The sequence below is a fragment of the Saccopteryx leptura genome, chromosome 3, assembly GCF_036850995.1.
Source record: "Saccopteryx leptura isolate mSacLep1 chromosome 3, mSacLep1_pri_phased_curated, whole genome shotgun sequence".
Taxonomy (NCBI): domain Eukaryota; kingdom Metazoa; phylum Chordata; class Mammalia; order Chiroptera; family Emballonuridae; genus Saccopteryx; species Saccopteryx leptura.
The window spans coordinates 220825543-220851167 of NC_089505.1; the positions used below are offsets into that span (position 1 = coordinate 220825543).

Below are 25625 nucleotides of genomic sequence, written 5' to 3' on the forward strand. Positions count from 1 at the left end.
ACATCTGGAAGAACAGGGAAAGGAAGAGTCATAGTCAAGCACTGCCCAGTGATTATCTCAGAGTACTCAGGGCAACCTTGTAACACTGGACACCTAGTGTCAGACCTGGAAAAGTGACCAGCTCAAAGTCACAGTGCAGGCAGTAGCAGAACCAGGACATCCAAACCCAGGCTGTAAGCTCCCTGCCCAAGCTTCTCCCTCACTACAGTGCCATGCCTTTTACCTTCACAACCTCCAGCTCAGATCTGGACATGCTCCAAGTACAATGTTTAAAATACATCTTGGACAAAAAGACCTAGATTTAAAAAAAAAAAAAACTGTTGAAACAGCTTAGGGCTCTATCCAGAGAAGGCTGATGAAATTTCTTTTCATGTAACAGTCCCTAACTCTACTATACTGCTCACAAAAATCAGGGAATATTTCAAAATGAATATGAAGCTATAAAATATCCCCTAATTTTTGTGAGCAGGTATTTTGTTTACACCCATATAATAAAAACTCTTTGCATGTGGCAAGGATATAGACATCCCTGTCTTTTTTGTTCTTCTTCATTTATTGCTCTCCTTTGTGTTAAGGACACTATTTTCCATTGTAACCTTTCCTTCCTTTATACACACCATTCTAGTAAAAGTTATATATGGAAAATTATTCCTGTATAATTCTAGTCCCTCTTCATCCTTTTTGCTCAATTATTTGTATATATATTACATCTACAGACTCAAAAAAATGTTATCACTATACATAACTTTGTGTTTGTTATCACTATACATAACTTTGTGTTTTTAAAGATGATGAGGGAAGAAAGAAAAGCATGTCTGTATTTACAGAGTTTGTTATATTAACTGTCTTATAACCATTTCTGGTTCTCTTCAGAAACTTGAATCGTATAAATTCAAGCTACCTAATTCAGTGTAACTTACTTATTCCAATACAACTTTTCTTTCATTTACCTCCTTTATGCCATTATTATCAAATATTCTACTTTTCTAAATGTTACAGGCCCAACAATATAATTACATACAGGCATAGCACAGATATCAAAGGTTCGGTTCAAGAGCACCACAATAAAGCAAATATCACAATAAAGCAAGTCATACAAACTTTATGGTTTCCCAGTGCATATAAAAGTTATGTTTACACTCTACTGTGGTGTATTAAGTGTATGATAGCATCATGTCTAAAAAACAAAACAAAATCATGTAGGCCCTGACTGTGTGGCTTGGCGGATAAAGTGTCGTCACAGTCTGCTGAGGTCACAGGTTCGATCCCCAGTTAGGGCACATACATCAAGCAACCAAGTGCACAACTAAATGAAACAAGTTGATGCTTCATTTTTCTCTCTCCCCCTCCCCCATTCCTTCCTCCCTCTCTCCCCTTCCCGCCTCCTCACATCATTGGGAAAACTGAAAATAAGTAAAACACTATATATATCTTAATTAAAATACTTTATTTCTAAAATATGTTAACTATCAACTGAGCCTTCAGTGGGTCATCATCTTTCTGCTGGTAGAGGGTCTTGCCCAGTGTTGATGAAAATGCTGTGAAGCACTAAAACAAAGTGTGCCAGTACTGTATATATATTATTTTACAGAACTGCTTTTTAAAATCACATGAGAAAGGGAGAGAAATGTGCACTTACACTGTCTTTTATAACCTTCACTGGCACTGTGTTGCTTTCAGCCTGAAGAACTTCTTTTTATTTCCTGCAATGCAGGCCTGCTGACAACAAATCCTGTTTGGTCTTTTTTTTTTTTTTTAATTTAATAATGTCTTTATTTTTACTGCATTTTTGAGAGACAATTTTGCTGGACATGAGATCCTTGGTTGATGGTTTTTCTTTCAGGACACTGACTATGACACCCCACTGCCTTCTGGTCCCCACAGTTCCTAATGAGAGGTCCACTGTTAATCTTATTTGGACTTCCTGCTTTCAAGATTTCCTCTTTCCCTTTGTCTCTCAACATGTTTTACTATTATGGGCCTGGGTATGGACTTTTTTGTGGTTATACTACTTGGAGTTTATTGTGTTTCTTGGGTGTATAGATTGTTTCTCAACAAATTTGGTGAGTTTTCAGTCATTATTTCTTCTAATATTTTTCTATTCCTTTCTCTCCCCTCTTCTCTAGTACTTGTATTATGTGTATGTTGGTGTGCTTAATGGTATTCTACATTTGCCTGAGACTCTGTTCATTTTCTTTATCCCCTCCAACCTCCATGATTTAAACTGCATAAACTCTATTACTCTATCTTCAAGTTTAGTGATTCTATCCTCTGCTAGTGAACATCTACAGTTGTAACCTTTTAGTGAATTCTTCATGCCAGTTATTTTACTTTTCAACTCCAATTTCCACATGGTACATTTTTACTTCTTGTCTCTTTATTAATATTCTTTAATTTATCACACACTGTTACCACACCGATCTTTATTTCCTTAAGCATGGTTTCCTTTAGTTCTTTGACTACACAGTTGACTACTGAACAATGTGTGGGTTAGGAACACAGACACCACCACACCCAATCAAAAAACTGTGCATAACTTTTGACTCTATATTTGGCCCTTCTCATCTGCAGATCCAACCTATTACAAATAGGAAACTATTTTCAACCTGCAGCTGGGAATCTGCAATTGGAAAACCATGATTAGGAATGTGAAAATACCATAAATTACAGTTGGTTGAATCCATGGACATGAGACCCTCAGATTCCAAGGGCTAACTATATTATTTATTGAAAAAAAAAATCATTATCAGTGCAACCATGCAGTTCAAACCCACGTTGTTCAAGGGTCAACTGTATTTATAATAGCTGATTTAAAGTCTTTGTCTGTTAAAGCCAACATCTGGGTCCTCTCCCAGACAGTTTCAGTTATCCCCCACCATCATACTTTCCTATTTCTTTGCATGTATTACACTTTTATCATGAAAATTGGACCTTTTCAGTAATATATGATAGTAGTTCTGAATATTGATCCCCCTCCACCTCCCAGGCTTGTCCTTGTTTGCTTATTTTTCCAGTGAACTGGCTAGACTAGTTTACTAAAGTATATTCTCCTCACCCCTCACTTACCCACAGCATGCAGCTTCTGATGTTGTTCCCCACGGGGCACTGCCTTAGGTGTGTGCAGTCTTTCTGAGATGACAATGGATTTATCAGATCTCTTTTTCTCTTCTCTGATCTCTGTTAGGCCGCCTGCATCTGATGTTATCACACCTACCTGGTAGGCTCCATGAATTGCTGGTTGGTTACTCTACAGCTTTTGACAATGCCCTGGGGCATCAACTGCTGAGCAACCTGATCTAATTAAATTCAGGATTTTATGCAGGGATAATTTTTGAGGTCAATGTTGGAGGTCTGTTCTGATGCCAGGAGGGCTTTCCTTAGTTGTCTCCTTCCTTGGCTGTCTCTAACTTAAAGTTTCAACTGTTGCTCTTATGGAGCTACCAGCTCCTGTTAGCCATTTACCACCTAAATCTCCTTGGGGTTTTTTTGTTTTATTATTATTTTTATTTTTTGTATTTTTCTGAAGTTGGAAACGGGGAGGCAGTCAGAAAGACTCCCGCATGCGCCCAACCGGAATCCACCCGGCATGCCCACCAGGGGGCGATGCTCTGCCCATCTGGGGCGTTGCTCTGTTGCAACCAGAGCCATTCTAGCGCCTGAGGCAGAGGCCATAGAGCCATCCTCAGCGCCCAGGCCAACTTTGCTCCAATGGAGCCTTGGCTGCGGGAGAGGAAGAGAGAGACAGAGAGGAAGGAGAGGGGGAGGCATGGAGAAGCAGATGGGCGCTTCTCCTGTGTACCCTGGCCGGGAATCGAACCCGGGACTCCTGCACGCCAGGCCGATGCTCTACCACTGAGCCAACTGGCCAGGGCTAAATCTCCTTGTTTTTGAGAGCACCCTTAGGTTTGATCATCTTCACACTCTGTTATGAATAAATTCAGTACCTCTGAGTACTGAAAAGCTTTAGAGCTTTCTGGTCCTACTCCCTACCTCTCCTCTTGGCAAAATCTCAGAGTCAAAGCTCTTCAGCTTAAATCATGGACAACTGCCCACCCCTCTCAGAGGACATCCCTGCTTTTTGATAAGAGTACTAAGTGTTGGAAGTAGTCTTTGATCTTCTTGGCTTGACTCTTCTGAAACTGAACCTCCACTTTATGAGAATACCAGGATGACAGAGGACAACTGGAGCCCCAGTAGACTCAGCCTGGTGTAGAGCCTGTACCCTATGAGTAGGGGCTGGCTACATTTTCCTGGAACTTAGCATCTACAAAATGGAGCTGGAAGGGAATGAGAAATGCTGACAGCTTGCCCCTCACAGGGAGATACTGTAGCCTTGATGGAAACTTGGGGACAGGGAGCCACATCTTATTGGCCACACCTAACCAGAGTATAGCTTCTGTCCTGCTGAGATGGATGGGATGGACTGGGTCATGACTCAAGTGCCACAGACTGTTACTAAAATTTAGTAGATATTCTTGAATAAATGTTTCTTCATTTGCTGTATACCCATAGGACAATTTTAAGTGTCCTGATATTTTATTTGATTGCTTTCTTAAAACAATTTCACCAATTATTGTTGTTTTGCTGAAGAGCAGGTCTACAGAGGTCCATTCCAAAACTGGATTCCCCAAAATTTTATACTTAATTTCTAACAATCAAAAAAAATAGTATGTGCAAGTTCCTTTTTGTCTAATACTGCATTTTAGGAAAGCTGGTGTTAACCAGAAGAATATGAATTCTATACAATATGAGGAAACTTCCTCACAGTATAAACTAAGCCATGCCTTTAAAAATTATTATATTTATTAAAAGTCACAGCACCTAGATATATATCTTGATTAGCAGGTCATCTGTAAAAAGTGAGGAAATGTTTCCATGCATGGGAGGTGTGTGATCATAGACCAGGAGGCCAGAGCAAGCAGACAAGCCTCTGGGCCACTCTAACTGAGGTCAAAAGGGTTCTAATTAACATCCAAAAGAAATGTGGTGCTCACCCCTCCTCCCAAAACCAACTGGCTTGGGGTAAGCAGGCATGAGAAAGTGGGGAGTTGCCAACACATTCTTAGAAGTCACATAGTGTTGCCCGCTCTCCAAGGGCAGGAGACTGCATTCCTAGAATCCAAATCGAGAAGGGGGCTAGGAATGTGAGAAACCAGCCAACCATCTCCATCTAATGGGTAGGGATAGGGGGTGAGGTGGCTCTTAATGCTGGCTCTGCCATGCAGGAGCTGAAAACTAGACTGAACCCTGGACCCTCTCAAGCTCCAGACTGAAGATCTTTTAAGTGAAATGGGGATCCTCATTAACCTTTGAAGCCCAAAGTCAGTACTTAGCAAATTTATGATATTCTAGTCAGGGGTCCTCACTGGGCTGTTTTCCCTATAGGTCCCTCCAGATATCACACTGATGCCAAGGGTTATGCTTCCTGTGGGCACCCTTTCCAGAAGCCAGCCCCTACCTGGACCTGCCCGGTGTAATTATGGAGGTCCAGACCCAGAAAATGGATCTGGTGTTTCTGTGGGGTCTCAAAGAAACCACCAGGAGGGCCACATGGAGCAGGCATAGCCTTTATTACTTACATACAGGGGCAGCACCAATGGCAGCCAGTCAGTGAAAGTTCCACACTCCACAGGGTGGGGTCGCAGTTTAAACAGCTAAGCCCTAGGCAGTTACTCGAGTGAAACTTTTTGTCTACATGCAAGCAAGCAGGTGAGCAGTGGGAAGGGAAAATGGTACATACCTGTTCTGTGCTGTCCCTCTTTGACAGATATCTGGTGACTCAGTTCCACTGATCTTAGTAAAACCTTAGTTTCAGTTTGATTGCCCTTTATCTTATGGCCCGAAGTTAGGATCCAAGACTATGGTGCCATGTGGCTGGGGAGGGGAAGGACCACATCCAACACTGACCCTACACCTGGCACCTGAGCATACTCACCTTCATGAACAACATCATCTCCTGAAGGATCCCTGGTATCACAGGGATCCATATTCCCACCCCCACAACCATTTGAGATAAAAGGGAATGAATGATAAGGATATACTGGCCCCCTGGAGACAGCATATCACTAAGACCTGCCCCTTCATAAAATAAGACAGACATTCCAGTTGGGAAACCTCTGGCAGCTGCTTCTGGCCACTGAAGTATCAGTTGGGTGACAATTTTTAAAAAGCAAACCACAGTAGAAGAAAACTCTTCCAAAATATATGATGACACTTCCCTGACTTCAAGAACTGTTCGGAACAAGAGACCCATACCACACATCAGTTCTGCCCCTGACCTGCATGCCCGGACGGGGTCAGGCACATACCTGGGCTCAGTACATGACTGCACCCAGCGCCTTCTATCAGGCTCTCGGAGGCTGCTTGTGCCACACTAAATGCATTCAGCTTGCTGCTCCTTTCTCATCATTACACACCTATGTGTTATGACAGCTTCACTTTCTCTACACGCAATCAACGTCATTAATTTTCAGTGTTGTTGGCAACTGAAATATGCTGATTCTCCTTGGCCAGGAGGCTTGGAAACCAAATCATTTGTGACAGCGCGTCAGTGTGCATGCACCTTTTAAAGAGACACCACTAAATGTGGGCCCAAGGGGCTCAAAGGCACTCAGTTTATCTTCTGCACTGGGCCAGGGATGTATGATCACGTGACCCGCCTGCCTTCCATGTTACCAGACTCTTGGGAGCTTCCAGGAAGGCAGTTGCCAAAAACAGAGACCTAAACTTTAAAAAATCCTCCATCTGACTATGTTACTACCCATAATGTAAAAATCCTCTGGAGGTACAAAGAGCTCACTTTCCACTCCCTTTTGGAAATACAACTTGTTTTTGATTAACTGGGTCTTAGCTGCAATTAGACACAGACCAAACTTATTGTTCCTACTTATTCTCTGCTTGACCTAGTTTGGGCTTTGATTTTGTTTCCCATTACCATAAAGAAATGCAACTTTTTATTTTTCCCCACTGTAATTTTTTTTTTAGAAAGTCAGCATTAAAATGCTTCTTTTCTAAGAAACTGTTTTATTTTGTTCTAAACAAAGAGTCCATATGTTATAAAATAATAATTTTGGAAGGCAAACACTGTATGACCTGTTGTGACACCCAAAGGACTGTATTACTTGGCCAGATGCAGACACCACCTCTCTACCCCTCACCTAGCCATCACCACTGACCCACCTCATCTTCTAGAAGTCCCTGGAGTCACAGGTCAGTGTTGATTCTCTGGCAAGGAGACGTGGAGCAGAGTCCTAATTTCAAATAGAACAAGAGGAAGGAAGCCGTCCCCACAAGGATGAAAAAGGGGTCAGGACGGAACCAAATACAAACACCTCCAGAAGTACCTGATACTTAACCAGCGACCTGTCAAACACCCTTCCCCAAAATCTCAGACTATTCCTCCATATTTAAGGTGACACCAAGGTGCAGAGACTTTGGGTACCTCTGCAAGGCTCAACTGAAAATCACTGTGGGACAGACACTGTGGCCCTCACATGGGTAACTTCACATTCACATGGGTTCCATTTTCCAAAGCCAGGTACTGTTTCTGAAACCATCTTCTCCCCTCTTTTTAGAGATTCCTGCATGACAAGGAATATGCATGACAAGAAAAGAAATTGAGCGCTGGCCAGTTGGCTCAGCGGTAGAGCGTCAGCCTGGCGTGCGGGGGACCCGGGTTTGATTCCTGGCCAGGGCACATAGGAGAAGCGCCCATTTGCTTCTCCACCCCCCCTCCTTCCTCTCTGTCTCTCTCTTCCCCTCCCGCAGTCAAGGCTCCATTGGAGCAAAGATGGCCCGGGCGCTGGGGATGGCTCCTTGGCCTCTGCCCCAGGCGCTAGAGTGGCTCTGGTCGCGGCAGAGCGACACCCTGGAGGGGCAGAGCATCGCCCCCTGGTGGGCAGAGCATTGCCCCTGGTGGGCGCGCCGGGTGGATCCCGGTCGGGTGCATGCAGGAGTCTGTCTGACTGTCTCTCCCCGTTTCCAGCTTCAGAAAAATAAAAAATAAAAAAAAGAAAGAAAAGAAATTGGCAGAAAACCCAGCCCTTCAAGAGGCCACACTCAACTCTCTGGAACTGTCAATGCTGCTCCTTGTTCCCTTCTATTCTACCTCTGGTCTTCTTCGTTTCAGCAAACAGCATCACTATTCTCCAGGTGGGCCACACCAAAAAACATGGAGTCTTCCTTGCTTCCTCCATCAGTCCCTCTTTCCCCCACTTACGACCCATCAAACAAGTCCTGGAGACACACGCAGAACCAGCACATTTCTCACCATCACCACAGCTCTCAATGAGGCCCCATCACCAAACCTATGAGATCAGAAGGACCCCTGGATCAATGCCAGCACTGGGTCTTTCCAGACTGTCCATGTCACCCCACATGCACATGGATCCTATGAAGAGGTTAATTTCATATAGACAGAGCAGAAAGGGCAGTCAGAACTTGGTGGTTGCATAGGGAAAAGATATAAAAACCCTACATGAAATACCATGTCATCCAAGGACAAAAACTCAGACTAAACAGTTAAAGATGCCTCACACCATCCCCCCCCAAGAGATAAGTTATGTACCCATAGTTGGGGGTGGGGGTGGGCACATTCCCATGCATCCTCTCAACCTCAGGAAGTGAGGAGCAGAGTTTGCTCTGCCAAGAAGAAAACTTTAGGGACAAATTTCCCTAAGAATGAGACTGTCAAAGGAGTCTGGGTGCCTCAAGATTCCAAAACAGTGGTCCAGAATCACCAAGACCCTAAACCATTAAAACCGGTGGTATCCACAGATAGTGTGTAAATGAGAGTTGCAAGCTTGACTTTAGTGTCCCAGTGGCCATTAGAGTCTATTCAGCATGAGAGAGGCATCTCTCTTTGCCAACAATAATAATAATCACAGGGACAGAGACAGGGTGCAGGCCAGGCCTAGTCTTCATGTGGGCCTCCATTCTCCTGCACCTTCCCAGTTTTATCCACTGGGCCATCTAGTAGATGATGCCTAACTCCCTCAATCCTAAGGTTTCTCTTGAGGCCCAATCAAGTATTTCCAAGTCTGCTTGCCACCAGCCCTGAACTCCTAGCAGAGAGCTAAAGATTACATCACTGACAAACACATGCACTCATTTAAAGGCAAGAGTCCAGAGTCTTTAGGTTGAGGGGCAAGACTTCCATCAGTCCCCTATCTCGTAGTTTCCACATTACCATTCCCACAACACTCCCCACCCCACTCAGCCTGCAGGAGCCACCACCACCCCATCCTCCTCTCCCTGAACCCCAGCCTCAAGTAAACCCTCTCTCCAAGGAGAGAGGGTTTCCTGTCTACATAGCTCATCATGTGTCTAAATATTCTTTTTCATCAGGTTCTTTTCTCAGATTAGACTTTATTGCTTTTGATCAAGAGCCACTACAGGACTTGGAGAGCAGTATCATTTTCTTAAAGATCTGCTCACTGCATCTTTACCATAAGCCAGCAATATGGTATGTGTGCAGAGTTGGCATGAGAGCCTGTGCATAAAGATATCACCAGAACAGAGACAAGTTCAGACACAGGAAGAGGTGTACATCAAGTTTACAAACACAAACTATGTCTGTAGAGCCCAAGGGTACAGAGCTGGTAAATGGAAAGAGATTTTCAGTTATTTCCTACTAATATTGCTACTTACAGGTTTTGGCTTTGTTGCTAAGTTGAGTATATAGAAACTGAAATGACAATAACTGGAACCACTCTGTGCCCAGATCTCTGTCTCTAACACTGTTCTCCAATAAAAACGATGAGGGTTCCTTGGAAAAATGGCTGGTTCTAGGGCTGGGGCAGAAAACATATAAGATGATCCTAGAAGCATCCTGCAGAGCCAGAAAGGCATAACATGCTTTAACAAATTAAAAATAGGGATGATATCAGAGTAATGGCTGTGTGAGAGATACCCCTGATCTCTCCCCTTAAAATTTCAACAAATTTAACAGCTGCAACCCAGCAAAGGAACCCCAGCTGTACTCACACACTTGCCTAAAAGATCCATGCACAAATCACTAAAGGAGGGCTCAGAAGGGGGGAGAGGGTAAGATGCACAGGCTGAGGCTCTGGAGAGAAGAGAAATCCAGACTGAGTTATTTTTCTTCCAGTGCTCTGGAGAATGGAGAAACTCAGGGTGACTGGGTCTTCTTCTGCTGAGAAGAGTGAAGAAATTGAGGCAAATGGGGAAAATACTAAACCAAAGCAGCCTCAGAATGAGGGGTCACAGCCAGTGTTCCCCCAGTGGTTCTGCTAGCACCACACACTTGCACAAAGACAGAGAAAAACAAAGTATGGCCCCCAGCCTCCTAGATCCTGCCACTTCCCCTTGCAGGAATGGAGAGTGGCAGAGACAAACCCCATAGCTAGTTCTACAAGACCACTACTTCCCCTGTAGAGCAGAGGTTCTCTGTGTCTGGCCCTCTGGTCTGTTGGAACACAGGGAGGAATAGTACCGAGGACTCAGATCACCATTGCTAAAGCAGTAAACCTCACAGCATGCCCCACCCATCATCACGACAGCAGCTTCTCAGCAGAGGTGAGCCTGGGAATTTCACAAAGCTAAAATATGTAATCCAATACTGCCTACAAGAAAAAATTTTTTTAAAAAACCTCTTGGAAATCCTGTTCTGTTTGCTTGAGTGTTTGGAACGGATTTTCTTTTCTTCTATTTTTTTTGTTTTTATTTCATATTTTTGTTGTTGTTTTTAAATCCTGTGCTTACTTGGTTTTTGTTCTTTGTTTTTGTGATTTTTCTCTTTTTATTTTATATTTATTTTTAGTTTTAAATTTTTTATTTTCATTTTTTGTTTATTTTTTTTTCTTTGATTTCTTAACAATATCACTCTCAAATGCCCACAAGGCAAAAAAACAAACAAAAAAATCCACAGAAAACAAAAATACAAATACCAATGCTACCCAAGTAAGAGATGCAATTCAGAAAGAAAATAAAAAATCTCCAGAAAGCAGTCTCAATCACATGGAAACCCTGTAGTTAAATGATGGAGAATTCAAAATTGAAATTCTGAAAATACTCAATGGGACACAAGAAAACACTGAAAGGCAACTTAATAAGCTCAGAAAACAAAATGAGTTCCTCACCAAGGAGATTGAAACTTTAAAAACAGAGATAAAGAACTCAATGAGCTAGTAAGTTTAGCTAACAGAACAGATCAGAGAGAGAAGAGAATCAGTGACATTGAAAATAGGTAACTAGAGATGATACAAAAGGAAGAAGAGAGAGACTCAAGAATTTTAAAAAAATAAATAAATAAGAGAGCTCTACTAGAATGGTCTGACTCCACCAGAAAGCAATATAAGAATAATGGCTATTTCAGAAGAAGAGGAAGAGAGAAGGAAATGGAAAGCCTATTCAAATAATTGATGAGACTTTCCCAAGCCTATGGAAAGAGGTAGAGCCTCTAATTCAAGAAGCAAACAGAATTCCTAGTTTTCTCAACCCTAACATTCCTTCTTCAAGGTATATTGTAATAAAATAGTCAAAAATCAATGACAAAAAATCTTCAAGGCAGCTAAGGAAAATAAAGAACAACATATAAAGGAAGGCCCATCAGATTATCATCAGACTCCTCAGCAGAAATTCTACAAGCTGGAAGACAGTGGACCCAAACATTCAAAGTACTTAAAAAAAAAATTAGCAGCCAAGAATACTATATCCATCAAAGTTATCCTTTAAATATGAAGGAGAAATAAAAACTTTTCCAAACATACAGAAGCTGAGGGTATTTATCACCAGAAAACCCCCACTGCAGGAAATACACAGTGGGGAGGGGTATTATACCAGATACAAAGAACAAAACAAGTCAAAACTACAAGTAAAAGTTCTAAAAAGGTCACAGTACAAACAAGGACAATCTGTGATAACAATAACATAAAAGAGGAGAAGATAAAGGTCTGAAGTAGCAAAGGAAAATGGAGCACAGAAGCATTCATAAGACAAACGACTCTTGTACCTGTGAAAATTTTTTCTCAATAAACTACCAGTAACCACCCACAAAAAAACCTGAAACTGAAATACATAGCTTAAAAAAAAAAAAAAGAGGAAATAAGGAAAGCAGCATGGAATACCATCAAACAAAAACAACTGAGAGAAACACAAAGAAATAGAACCAGAGACACACAGAACAGCTACCAAAATACTAAACATAAAATGGCTATAAGAAATCCTCATATATTAATAATTACCCTAAACATAAATGGACTGAACTCACCAAAACAGAGGCACAGAGTAGCAGACTGGATCAAAAAGCAAAACCCAACCATATGCTGTCTTCAGGAAACACATCTAAGCTGCAAGGACAAAAGCAGACTCAAAGTGAAAGATTGGAAAATAATTCTTCATGCAAATAATACCCAATATAAAAGCAAGTGTAGCCATACTTACAACTGACAATACTGACTTCAAGACAACAAAGGTAACAAGAGACAAAGATGGACATTTCATAATAGTAAAGGGGACATTATATCAATTAGACATAATACTTCTTCATATATATGGACCAAATCAGAGAATACCAAAATATATAAGACATCTACTAACAGAACAAAAAAGAGAAATAGACAAAAACACTTTCATATTTGGAGATCTCAATATATCACTGACAGATTAGATAGATCATCCAAACAGAAATCAATAAAGAAATATCAGCCATAAATGACACACTAGACCAAATGGACCTAACACACATTTACAGAACATTTTGTCCCAAAAAATCAGATTATACATTCTTTTCCCGTGTGCATGAAACATTCTCAAGGATAGCCTGACCAGGCAGTGGCACAGTGGATAGAGCATCGAACTGGGATGCAGAAGACCCAGCTTCGAGACCCAGAGGTCACCAGCTTGAGTGCGGGCTCATCTGGTTTGAGCAAAAGCTCACCAGCTTGGACCCAAGGTCGCTGGCTCGAGCAAGAGGTTACTCGGTCTGCTGAAGGCCTGCAGTCAAGGCACATATGAGAAAGCAATCAATGAACAACTAAGGTGTCACAACAAAAAACTGATGATTGATGCTTCTCATCTCTCTACATTCCTGTCTGTCTGTCTCTGTCTATCCCTCTCTCTGACTCTCTGTTTCTATAAAAATAAAATAAATAAATAAATACATACATACATACATTCTCATGGATAGACCATATATTGGGCCACAAAACTAACCTCAATAAATTCAACAAGATTGAAAATATACCAAACATATTCTCTGACCACAAGGCTTTGAAATTAGAATTCAACTGCAAAAGGGAAGTAAAGAAACCCACTAATAGCACTGGCCAGTGGCTCAGTGGATAGAGTGTCAGCCCAGTATATGGACACCCCAGGTTCAATTCCTAATCAGGGTACACAGCAGACATGACCATCTGTTTCTCTCCTTTCCTCCTCTTCCCCTCCCAAACCAGTGGCTCAACTGGTTTGAGTGTCAGCCCCCAGGAGCTGAGGATAGCTCTGTTGGAGTGCATCAGCCTCAGGTACTAAAAATAGTGCAGCACTCAAGCATTGGCCCCAGATAGGGTTGCTGGTTAAGAAATCCCAGCCAGGGGTCATGCGGGAGTCTGTTTTACTAGCTCCCCTCCTCTCACCTTAAAAAAAAAAAAAGGAAAAGGGGAAATCCACTGAAATGTGAACATTAAACAACATAATTCTTAAAAATGACTGGGTCAAAGAAGAAATAAAAGCTGAGATCAAAAGATATATACAGAGGCCCTGGCCGGTTGGCTCAGCGGTAGAGCATCGGCCTGGTGTGCAGGAGTCCCGGGTTCGATTCCTGGCCAGGGCACACAGGAGAAGCGCCCATCTGCTTCTCCACCCCTCCCCCTCTCCTTCCTCTCTGTCTCTCTCTTCCCCTCCCGCAGCAAGGCTCCATTGGAGCAAAGATGGCACGGGCGCTGGGGATGGCTTTGTGGCCTCTGCCTCAGGCGCTAGAATGGCTCTGGATGCAACAGAGCAATGCCCCAGAGGGGCAGAACATCGCTCCCTGGTGGGCATGCCGGGTGGATCCTGGTTGGGCGCATGTGGGAGTCTGTCTGACTGCTTCCCCGTTTCCAGCTTCGGAAAAAATGAAAAAAAAATAAATTAAAAAAAAAAAGATATATACAGACAAATGAGACATATGACAACATGGCATATCAAAACTTCTGGGATGCAGCAAAAGCAATAATAAGAGGGAAGTGTATATCATTACAGGCTTATATCAAGAAACAAAAGAAATCCCAAGTAAACAACCTAACATTACATCTTAAAGAATTCAAAAAAGAAGAACAAAAGCAATCCAAAGTCAGAAGAAAGGAAATAGTAAAAATTAGAATAGAACTAAATAAAATAGAAAACAAAATAAATTTTAAAAATACAACAAAATCTGGTTCTTTGAAAAGCTCAAAACTTGACCAACCTCTGGCTAGACTCAATAAGGAAAAAGAAAAATGACTCATATAGACAAAATCCAAAATAAAAGAGGAGAAATTACCACAGACATCATAGATATACAAAGGATCATACTAGAATACTATGAAAGACTATATACCACCAAATTCAACAATCTAGAAGAAATGAATATCTTCTTAGAACTACACAATCTTCCTTGAATGAGTCACAACTAAATGGTGCAATAAACAGTGAGGAAATAGAAACAACTATCAAAAACCTCCCCCAAAATAAAAGACCAGGACCAGATGGCTACACTAATGAAAATCTACCATTCAAAGAAGATTTGGTACCTATCCTTCTCAAAGTCTTCCAAAAAATAGAAGAAGCAATACTCTCTAACACATTTTATGAGGCCAACATAACCCTGAAACCAATGCTTGGCAAGGACACCACAAAAAAAAAACAAACCCAACAAACTAGAGACCAATATTCTCTAATGAATTCAGATGCAAAAATCCTAAACAAAAAACTAGCAAATCGAATACAACCACACATTAATAATACATCATGATCAAGTGGTATTCATTCTAGGAACACAAGGATCATTCAACATATGTAATCCAATCAATGTAATACACCAAAGGACAAAAATCGTATGAACCTATCAATAGATGTAGAAAAGGCATTCGATAAGATACAACATCCACTTATGATTAAAACACTCAATAAAATGAGTATACAAGTAAAGTACCTCAACATAATAAAGGCATATATGACAAACCATCAGCCAATATCATACTAAATGGTGAAAATTTAATGCTTTTCCTCTAAAATCAGGAACAAGCTAGGATGTTCACTCTCTCCACTCTGTTCACTCTCTCCACTCTTAGTCTAGATAGCACTGGAATTTCTAGACAGAACAATCAGGCAAAAGAAAGAAATAAAAGGCAACCATATTGGGAAAGAAGTAAAGGTATTATTACTCTTTGGAGATGACATGCTCCTATATAAAGAAAACCCCAAAGACTCCACCAAAAAACTATTAGAAACAATAAACAAATACAATAAAGTTGCAGGATACAAAATCAATGTACAAAAGTCTACTGCTTTCCTATACGCCAACTATGAAACTTCAGAAAAGGAATTGAAAAAATTCCTTTTACAATTGCAACAAAAAATATAAAATATCTAGGAATAAATTTAACAAAAGATGTGAAGGATTTATATTCTGAAAACTACAGAGCATTATTTAAAAATATTGAAAAAGACAATGAAATGGAAAAATATTTCATGTTCATGGATAGAAAGAATCAACATAGTTAACATGGCCATATTACCCAAAGCAAATACAAATTTAATGCAATCCCCATTAAAATCCCAATGTCATTTTTTAAATAAATAGAAAAAAAATCACCAGATTTCATGTTGAATTATGAAAGAACCGAAACAGCCAAAACAATCCTGAGAAAAAAAAATGAAGCCAGAGGTATCACACTACCTGACTTCAAATTATACTATAAAGTCACGATAATCAAAACAGCATGATATTGGCAGAAAAACAGACATACAGACCAATAAAACAGAATTGAAAGCCCACAAATAAAACCACATCTATATGGACAAATAATCTTTGACAAAGGAGCCAAGAACACATAATGGAGAAAAGAAAGCTTCTTTAATAAATGGTGCTGGGGAAAATGGAAAGGCACATGCAAAAGAATGAAACCTGACTACACCTTTCCCTCATTCACAAAAATTAATTCAAAATAGATCAAATACCTAAATATAAGATCTGAAATACATAGAAGAAAACATAGGTACTAAACTTATGGACCTTGGCCATAGAGAACATTTTTAGAATTTGACCCCAAAGGCAAAGGAAGTAAAGGCAACAATAAATGAATGGGACTATATTTAACTAAAAAGCTTCTTCACAGCAAAAGAAACTGGTAACAAAACAAAAAGGCAACCAACCAAATGGGAGAAGATATTCAACAAAAAAAGCTCTGATAAGGGGTTAATATCCAAAATATGAATAAAGAACTCACAAAGCTCAACAACAAACAAGCAAATAATCCAATTTAAAAATGGGGAGAGGACCTGAACAGACACTTCTCCCAAGAAGACATAAAAATGGACATATGAAAAGATGCCCATCTCGCTAGCTATTCAAGAAATGCAAATCAAAACTACAATGAGATACCACCTCACACCTATTAGATTGGCCGTTATCAACAAGACAGGTAGTAACAAGTGTTGGAGAGGCTGTGAAGAAAAAGGAACCTTCATGCACTGCTGGTGGGAATGTAAACTGCTATAGCCATTATGGAAGAAAGTATGGTGGTTCCTCAAAAAACTAAGAATAGAACTACCATATGACCCAGCAATCCCTCTACTGGGCATATACCCAAAAAGCTCAAAAACACTGGTACACAAAGACACATGCAGCCTCATGTTCATAGCAGCGTTATTCACAGTGGCCAAGATATGGAAACAACCAAAGTGTCCCTCAATAGGGGATTGCATAAAGATGTGGTACATATATACAATGGAATACTACTCAGTCATAAAAAATGATGACATATTACCATTTACAACAACATGAATGGACCTTGAAAATATTATAAGTGAAATAAGTATATCAGAAAAGCTAAGAACTGTATGATTTCACACATAGGTGATATATAAAACTGAGACTCATGGACATAGATAAAAGTAAAGTGGGTAGCAGGAAGAGGGGGTAGAGGGAGCAAAGTAAAGAGAGACAAATATACAGTGACAGAAAATGACTTGATTTTGGGAGATGGGCACCAACTCAATCAAAGTTCAAATGCTATAGAGATGTTCACTTGAAACCGATGTACTCTTCTTATTGATCAATGTCACCCCATTAAATTTAATTTATAAATAAAGAAAATAAAAATAAAACCCATAAAATCGGGATGTCAAAGGGGCACAGGAACCAACTGAAAGAACTCCCGAGAGCCGATTTCCGGTGGGCTGTGTGGTCGTGTCCCACCAGACTGGGCGAGGGTGGAGATGGCTTGCCCCGCAGCGTGATCCCGGTGGACCAGGACAGGTTTATTTGTATATATCCTGCTTATTTAAATAACAAGAAGACCATGGCGGAGGGCAGGCCAATCCCCCTAAGTAAGGTAAATCAGTAATGTTGTACGTAGCAGAAATGATTCCTAAACTAAAAACAAGAACACAAAAAACAGGAAGTGGTGACCAAAGTCTTCAACAAGGAGAGGGAAGTAAAAAAGGGAAAGGAAAGAAGAAAAAGTGACCTGGTATGAGAATCAAGTATGTGGTACTACTGTAAGAGACACAAATGGAGGCTTCTGATTTGTATCTGAGAGAAACGAAATCTTTTTGTATCATTTTACCAAACTATGAACATTTGTGCCTCCCAGCTTCAGCATCAGACGAAATCTTTTTGTATCATTTTACCAAACTATGAACATTTGTGCCTCCCAGCTTCAGCATCAGGGTTCACAATGAAATTTATACCAGAAGTTTGCATCTAGTTCTTTTGCAGTATAAAAGAAATATATTTTTTGCCTTTTCAATGCAGTTTTTGTGGAAGAAAGAAGCTTATTTTTAAATGGACAATGGACTTTATCAGAAGTTACTTGAAATCCTATATCTGGCCTCTATGTAAACTTGTTCAGATAAATGGGTTTAGTAAGATTTGAAACACATTTTTTTCACTTTTTTTTAACATTTTGTTCACTTTTAAGTTAATGAAATAAAATTTGAAACTGAAAAAAAAAAAGAACTCCCAATGACACAAATTGAGCAACGAAATTAACAACCTGGTACTGGATTAGAACCCAAAGTACAAAATAAATATCCATGAGCCCATCCTGACATAAATGACTAAATAAACACATACATGGAGAAGAGGCAAATGTCCCATATAAAAGAATTCCAAATTTATGTAAATACCCCTGTCCTTTCAAAGAGGTGAACTCTAACTCCCATCGTGGCCAAAGAGAACACTACAGGGGAGGTAGGGAGAGTAACTTTACAGTAGATCAACGTGACAAACACCACCTCAACCAGGTGATCAAGGTCAACATTAACTAGGACAGTCATTTTTACAGTATTTACCCATGATGTGACCAGAAGAGCACTTCATATGTGTTGTCTTCCTCCCCAAAACCCATAACCCCAGTATAATCATGAGAAAAACATCAGACAAATCCAAAATGAAGGGCATTCTATACACATATGAACATTATTCCTCAAAACTGTAAAGGTCATTAAAGACAAGGAAAGTCTGAGAAACTCTCACAACCAAGAGAAAAGAAAATGACTAAATGTAATGTGGTATCCTGGATAGGATCCTGGGACAGAAAAAGGACATTAGATTAAAAAAACAAACAAACAAAAAAAAACAAAATGAAGGCAACCTAAATATATGGACTTTTAGTTAATAATGCAACACTTGTGCCCTGGCCAGATAGCTCCCTTGGTTGGAGCATCAGCCCAAAGTGCAGAGGTTGCCATTCAATCCCTGGTCAGGGCTCATACAGGAGCAGATTGATTTTCCTGTCTCTCTCTCTCTCTCTTCCTCTCTGGCTAAAATCAATAACTAAAAATTTTTTAAAAATTCACCTGATTAGGTGGTAGCACAGTGGATAGTGTATTGGCCTGGGATGCTGAGGACCCAGGTTCAAAACCCCAAGGTCACTGGCTTGGAGCATGATCTCATCCGGCTTGACCGCAGGGTCACCTACTTGAACATGGGACCATAGACATGAGCCGATGGCCACTGTTTTGAGCTCAAAGGTCGCTGACTTGAGCCCAAAGGTCACTGGCTTGAAGCCCAAGGTTGCTGACTTGAGTAAGGAGTCACTGGCTCACCGGGAGCACTCTGGTAAGGCATGTATGAGAAGCAATCAATAAACAACTAAGGTGCCGCAACTGAGTTGATGCTTCTCATCTCTCTCCCTTCCTGTCTGTCTGTCCCTCTATCTTAAGAAGAAAGAAAAAGAAAGAAAGAAAGAAAGAAAGAAAGAAAGAAAGAAAGAAAGAAAGAAAGAAAGAGGAAAAGAAAGGAAAGGAAAAGAGAAGAGAAGAGAAAAGAGAAAAAAGAAAAAAAAAGAAAAGGCAGGCACCACTTGTGCCAGGATAATGTCAGATGTTAACAACATGGGAGGTTGGTAGGAGGGACAATATAGGGGAACTCTGTACTATCTTTGTAACTTTTCCGTAAACCTGAAACTATTCTAAAATTTAAAAGTTTATTTAAAAATAATCTTAGCTCTGAATCTACTAGCCTTTATTTATTTTTCTAAGATCAAGAATGAAAACCTATACTTTATCCCCCCAGAGAGCACTACTCAGCTACTGCTGGCCTCCGCAGGAGCCAATCCATTCCTGGGCAGCCTGGTGTTGGCTTCAGTCTCCCCTCTTGCCTACCTCCTGCTGTTGGCTAGGCTCACAGTCTCAAGGGCCCCAGGTCAGAGCCAGCAGACTCCTCCCAGCAGAGGCCATCAGGAGTGAAGCAATCAGACACTGGAGAAGTGACTGCATTGCCATCATGTACCTAGCCTTCTAAGATCTGACCTCTATTCCTAGACTCGGATGAAATTCGGCTGTAGGAATCTAGCTCCATGACCTAAAAACTCTGTGACTTGGGACTGCTTTGCCTACCCCCAACTGAAGGGCCTTTGGGCAACTCCAGGGAGCTCCAGACTGTTCTAATTAGGGTTTCGCTTCTTCTGGCTCACCTGCCAGTCAATGGTTTCTACTCCTTCTAAGCCCATCAAGACAAACCCTGCTGCAGAAGGAATACACAGGCTGATACCAAAGGCGGGAAAGACTGAGGAGTGTTCCCTCTCAGAACAGGACCAAGAGCAGGAAAAAAGCAGGGGGCTGGCCTGGATAAGGATGAGGATTTCCAAACCTCCCAGACTGTGGGACCCAGAGCACTTCACAGCGCCTCTGCTGCTTCCCAAAACACCGCAGGGCCACACTGGCTTCTCAGACCGCCTGGGAGAGTGCCTGCCATGTATGCCAATTTCCGTAAAACTCGGCCTACGTAATATATTAGTGAGGCTCCAGGAAAATAAGAGGTCAGTCAACATAATTACCGTACCCCATGAAGATTCCCAGGAGAAAGAAAGAAAAAGCTAGAAATGGACTCTTTTACCATAGGGCAGAATCAGGGAAGAGAAATCTGCTGGGGACCATGGACAACAGCCTTGGTCTGCTGTGCAGATGAGGCAAGTCCTCACTAAGATATGATTCAAATGTTTAAATAACCCTGTTTCTAATTTAACCTTCTCATCAGGAGGCCTTCCTCCCCTCATTTTAGTAAACAGTAACTCATTCAATAAAACCTAAATAATTTTTATGAAAAAGAGAAATATTCAATTTAGGTGGTTAGCAAACAGCAAGCACACTTTAGTTCTTTAGACAAGGTGTTTCCAGCCCCGATTTTCTCAGTTACAGATTTACCTAAAGAAAAGAGGTAACAACAAATCTCTGGATTAACCATTAAAAGAATACCAAATGAAAAAATTCCCAAAAGTCTTATTGTAAAATCAATTAATAAAATGCTTCTACTCTGAAATCAACAAACTGAAGGAACCTTCACCAGAAGAGCTACAGCGGTGTAGCCCCTGAGCAACAGCTGGCCCTAAGGAGGAACAACCAGGCATGCACTGGCTGACCTGAAGCCAGCTTACCCCAGCACCCACCCTGGGCTTTCAAGAACAGTAAACACAAAAACTTTTAAAAAAGAAATTATTACCATAGTTCCCTTACAGCAAGCTCGGAAAATAAAGTGGGACCCCATTCATAACCACGCCTTCACTGAAGCCTATGTTACGTGTGTAAAGTTTACACAACAAGATGGGTAGTATAGTATAAAGGTGTAGTAACATCCTGCTTCTGCACTTATATGTGAGATTATAAACAGATTCCATGCTGTTACCAGGCTGCACAATTACCATATTGTAAAGACTGCATCAATATCTTCACACACATGTATTTTTTTAAACTTAAATCTAAAATATGCCTTCCAAGGAAGATAATAGTCATACAGGCAAAGTTGAGGACCCTGTGCGGTTGTGGTCATAGTCAGAATGGTCTCTGTTAAGTGGGAAGGCTAGAACTGCACATGGAATGAGGTCATTCCCCTTTGGGTCCAGCCATCTGTCCCCAGTTGATGTGCAGGAGCTTGACTTCACTCTGCCACTGCGTGTGCATGTTGGGGGGGGGGGGTGCTATAAGTAGCCACAGGGACGTTCCTGATCCCTAGCAGGACCTCAGACAGGGATGCTCCCTACAGCATTATTCATGCCATTATATAGTTTATAACATAAACTGCAAGATTTAGGCCCTGGCCGGTTGGCTCAGCGGTAGAGCGTTGGCCTGGCGTGCGGGGGACCTGGGTTCGATTCCCGGCCAGGGCACATAGGAGAAGCGCCCATTTGCTTCTCCACCCCCCCCTCCTTCCTCCCGGTCTCTCTCTTCCCCTCCTGCAGCCGGGGCTCCATTGGAGCAAAGATGGCCCGGGCGCTGGGGATGGCTCCTTGGCCTCTGCCCCAGGCGCTAGAGTGGCTCTGGTCGCGGCAGAGTGACGCCCCCGGAGGGGCAGAGCATCGCCCCCTGGTGGGCAGAGCGTTGCCCCTGGTGGGCGTGCCGGGTGGATCCCGGTCGGGCGCATGCGGGAGTCTGTCTGACTGTCTCTCCCCGTTTCCAGCTTCAGAAAAATACAAAAAAAAAAAAAAAAAAAAAAATTAAAAAAACATTTAATAGCAGCCTAAATGCTGGTCAGGGAAACAGTAAATGATGGTTTAATCACACGGTGAAATACTTACTAAACAGACATTTGAAACAGAAATCAGAAGTTTATAAGAACCTGACAAGTGAAAAAGTAAATTCTAAGATCCACCAATATAAATACATAGAAGCACACACACACACAATGGAAAAGCTAGAAGAAAATATCAATTTATTAAAACGTTAACACGGCAAGTAGTATGATTTTATTTTTTATCCACAATGCCCTTCTCACGTTGCCTCCAGGCTACTTCCTCTCTCTGCACCCCCCAGATACTGCAGAAAGAGCTCTCCTTCCGGAGCTGCCTCAAATGCCCTGCCCTTACCCCACCTTCTCATAGTACTCTGTGAACACCTCCTCCATCACCCTGGTCACATGAAAACTGTCACACTCCACATTGGTCCTTTAGGGCAGTGACTGGAGCTTGGTCATTCCTGTACTTCAAGGCCATTGGACATGAAGCTTTAGTGGAAGTGACAGGAAGGAGAGGGGGAGCCAGGGGAAGGGTGCACAGCCAGGTAGAAGTTCGGAAGGGGTGGGCAACAGGGGCTGGGGGCAATTTCAGGAATGACCACGGGCCAGGCAGCTGAGGCATGGGCTTAGTGACACAAGATGCCCCTGCAGACAAAAGTTGTCAGAGGTGACAGTACTTCAGAGGTGGGTACCCAGTCCTCTCTAGAGAGTGGGTAACCTGGAGGTATAGAGGGCAGTGACAGGAAGTGGAGAGGATGGCACAGTTGTGAATCAAGGAGGAAGGGGGTCTGGAGCCCACTTCTGCAAAGAGATTTAGGATGTGTAGAGACAGGACTCACTCCATTTTGAGGCCTCTGGCTCTCCTAGGAGAACCAGGCATATTTCAGTTAACACAGGGCGGCAAAGGGGCATCTGTAAAGGAGGGGTGAGGTAGAACCAAGCACTTCTGTAAGCAAAAGAAAAGGCTCCTGGCAGAGTGAAAAGAAGACTTCACAAGCCTGAATATAAATGCAATCCGTCTGCTGGGCACAGCCCATCTATTCACCAGACCTTGTGTGGCAGCACAGTGTAGTGTGACCCTGTCCCACTGTTCATGGGGCAGGGTGCTGGCAAGAGATGGGACAGGCCCAGGAGAGGGGAGACAGAGAGCTGGCTAGGGCTGCTATTTTTAGAGCAGGGCTCATGTCAAGGTGTTTGAAGCAGTACAGAGATGCTCAGGGCAGAGAGAAAATGCCTGAGTGAAGCCAGCTCTGCAGCAAAGGTGGACAGGGACCAGCCTATGCTCTGCTCTGGGACCGGGACAGGTCATGCCACCCAGCAGGTCAGGCAGAAGGAAGAGAAGGTAAGGGAGTATAACCCACCAGGAGTCGGCCCTTGAACTGACCCCAACCATTCTCTTACCACCTGAGGTAGCAGAGCAGCCACAAGCCCATTTTCAAGAACAGCTCTTTCTGACCATAAGCACTGTTGTAATGGAACAGAGAGAAACAAACATCTTGCCACACACACAATCTATTAGCCAAATTAAGAAATTAAGGAGTCTTTAATTAACCGGCTGCGCGACTGCACGCAGGCTGAAGTCTTTCAAATCAATGCGGCCCCGACTGCAGTTTGTAATTAGGTGTTTTTTTTGTTTTTTTTTGTTTTTTTTTTATTTATTCATTTTAGAGAGGAGAGGGAGAGACAGAGAGAGAAAGAGAGAGAGGAGAGACAGAGAGAGAGAGAAGGGGGGGGGAGGAGCTGGAAGCATCAACTCCCATATGTGCCTTGACCAGGCAAGCCCAGGGTTTTGAACCGGCGACCTCAGCATTTCCAGGTCGACGCTTTATCCACTGCGCCACCACAGGTCAGGCCTGTAATTAGGTTTTATAGGCAGAATTACATACTGATTGAGGAATGGGGAGGAGAGAAAGCATAGCAGTAAAACAGAGCAATGAAACAAGCTTTCTTACAACGTTTATCTATAACAGTGGTCCTCAGCCCCCGGGCCGCAGACCGGTACCGGTCTGTGGGCCATTTGGTACCGGTCCTCAGAGAAAGAATAAATAACTTACATTATTTCCGTTTTATTTACATTTAAGTCTGAACAATGTTTTATTTTTTTTAAATGACCAGATTCCCTCTGTTACATCCGTCTAAGACTCACTCTTGACGCTTGTCTCGGTCACGTGATACATTTATCCATCTCACCCTAAAGGCCAGTACGTGAAAATATTTTCTGACATTAAACCGGTCCGTGGCCCAAAAAAGGTTGGGGACCACTGATCTATAGGGTTAATTCAGGGAGAAACATTCTGAGAGCACCTGCAACTTTGCAAAGCTAGCCCAAGGCTACAGTCTGGGAAACCAACCTCAAGGCCAGGAATAGGGAGTATTTTCAGAAAAAGTAAGTTCTGCTAAAAGTCTCTTTGTTTTAGAGAAAGTAAGTTTTGCCAAAAATTATTCATGTTCAGAGCCTTTCTTTTCCACACTTCAGTATCACTAGTGAAACTCAGAATTATAAGCAGTACTTATTTCTCATCTCACAGCACAAAAATCTATGAGGCCTGGGTCACAAAATAAAAAGAATTAAGTGGGTGGAAATAATAAAGTGTAAATTCAGGGTGATGATAACCCCAGGGAGCAGTGAGGGCGCATGTAGCTTCAACTGTATTGGGAAGTGCCTGACCCGACCAAGCGGTGGTGCAGTGCATAGAGCGTTGGCCTGGAATGCTGAGGACCCGGGTTAAAAACCCAGAGGTCACCAGCTTGAGCGCGGGCTCATCTGGCTTGAGCACAGGTTCACCAGCTTGAGCACAGGGTTGCCAGCTTGAGCATGGGATCATACATATGACCCCATGGTCGCTAGCTTGAGCCCAAAGGTCACTGGCTTGAAGCCCGAGGTCACCTGGCTTGAGCAAGGGGTTACTGACTTGACTAAAGCCTTCTCCCACCCCAGTCAAGACACATATGAGAAAGCAATCAATGAACAACTAAGGTGTTGCAACTAAGAACTGAGGCTTCTCATCTCTCTTCTTTCCTGTCTGTGTCTCTCACGTGCGCTAAATAATAATAAAAGAAAAATTGTATTGGGAAGTAAAGTGTCTTAAGCTAAATGGGCATTCACTGTATTATTTTTCCTCTGGTGGTTTTCATATAAAGTATCAACTAAAATGTTTTTATTATAATAAAGTACATCCAAAAATCTCTATCTGTATTATATTTTCACTTCTTTTTTTCTTTTCAAAAAAGCAATGTAAGTATAACAAAAAACTTTTTAAGCTGATATCAAAAGCCATGCATTCCTTTTAAACAGATAATTAGGCATCTATCATTGTGGGTCACATCCCTGATGTTGGCCACACTTGCCCACTGTCAATGACAACTTGCTGTTTGCTGGCATCCACCCCGTGTGACAGGCTTACTGGGGAGACAACCTCATCCAGGCAAGAGGAATGACAAGTGGAGGGGCCACCTCACAGCTGCCCACAGCTGG

At 42.0% G+C, this 25625-nt stretch overlaps 1 protein-coding gene and 1 pseudogene across 7 annotated transcripts in view; one reads left to right on the top strand and one right to left on the bottom strand.

Moving 5' to 3' along the window:
* INPP4A (inositol polyphosphate-4-phosphatase type I A) overlaps positions 1-25625 on the bottom strand; it is a 165143-nt gene that overhangs the window by 87762 nt on the left and 51756 nt on the right. Inside the window, exon 1 of one of the 7 annotated variants that reach the window (XM_066377612.1) lies at positions 12230-12298. The exons of the other annotated variants lie outside the window; for them this stretch is intronic. The gene's annotated coding sequence lies outside the window, so the exon portion shown is untranslated. Of the gene's footprint in view, positions 1-12229; positions 12299-25625 lie in introns of those variants that run through there. 7 annotated transcript variants of the gene reach the window in all.
* On the top strand, positions 17416-17798 carry LOC136397817 (signal recognition particle 19 kDa protein pseudogene; annotated as a pseudogene).